Source organism: Microcebus murinus, chromosome 20 (assembly GCF_040939455.1).
Source record: "Microcebus murinus isolate Inina chromosome 20, M.murinus_Inina_mat1.0, whole genome shotgun sequence".
NCBI classification, from domain to species: Eukaryota; Metazoa; Chordata; class Mammalia; order Primates; family Cheirogaleidae; genus Microcebus; species Microcebus murinus.
The window spans coordinates 6,717,167-6,718,362 of NC_134123.1; the positions used below are offsets into that span (position 1 = coordinate 6,717,167).

The 1,196-nt window shown below is 42.7% G+C and overlaps 1 pseudogene; it reads left to right on the top strand.

The window, feature by feature from the left end:
- Positions 1 to 829: 829 nt before the first annotated feature.
- On the top strand, positions 830 to 946 carry LOC142862993 (uncharacterized; annotated as a pseudogene).
- The last annotated feature ends 250 nt before the right edge of the window (positions 947 to 1,196 follow it).

A 1,196-nucleotide genomic window follows, 5' to 3' on the forward strand; every position in this document is an offset into this window, starting at 1 on the left:
AAGTTTTGTGTTGCATTATTCTGATTTTAAGAAGTAGTCACCTCCTGCAGTCTCTACTGACTATCTTGGGAGGAAAAACACCTTCAGCCCAGCCAAGAATTCTTAGGCTCTCTCAGACCTTTTCCATGAAGTACCTCTGTACACCTCTTTTTCTCTTTGGGGGGTTTATTCTTAAGATTATATGCTTTCTCTTGATCTTGAAAATCCAGAGCAGGGGCCAAGAGCCTACTGTTTGTTTTCCCCAGGAAATAGTGCCCTAAAATACTCAAGTTTGTATGCCTTCTCCCAATCCCACCAAGTCAAGCTAGCTGTCTGTGTGTGCTCACGAGCTCTCGGTAGAAGCTCACACTTGCAGTCTGCAGGGGTGTGTGCAGGGAACTGTCCAGAGAGGGATGGTATGTGAGAGGCACATGGAGAACTGGAAATACCTGTGGACCAGTTGGGGGTGTCAGCAGGGAAGGCATCCCAAAAAACTCATGTGTGAGCTCCCTGATAGAGTCTGTGAGGCAGTTAGTAAATCCACAGCCCTTTGTTGAGTTGTAATCTCTGGTTACATTGACTCCCCGCCTCTCTGCTGTTAGCCTCTCCCAACCACTCAGCTATGTTAATCTCCTCACTATTCCAAGTTGGGCAAGAAAGAACTGGGTTTTGCACAGTCCTGCACTGCCAGGGGAGCCAGACTCTCATTCACTTGACTCTGACTTTCCTTCATGGGAGACACTGTGGGCCAAGGGAGTCTCTCTTGGTACTGAGTTATGCCACCTTAAGGGAAAGGTGACACAGATAAAATGAAATTGTTCTTTTTATCCTCTTAAATACATGTATTCTTGTGCTCACTTCAGCAGCATATGTACCAAAAAATTGGAACAATACAGAGAAGATTAGCATGGCCCCTGTACAAGGATGGCACTCAAATTCATGAAGTGTTCCATAAAAAAATATTTTTTTAGAAGTGTTAAATAAATTTTTTTTTAAATACACATATTCTTGAAATTTTGACCCAATGTTGTGCTGGAACTTCTCCACTGGACTCTTAGACTCCCGTAAAGGTGGTTTTGCCCATAGGTAATTGTCAAAATTCATCTTTCCATGGAGAGACGATAATAGAAAACTTCTATTCTACCATCTTGCTAAGAAAACTCCATCCATTGAAGCCATTTTTATATCCACAATAATCCTGTAAGGTATGCACCATT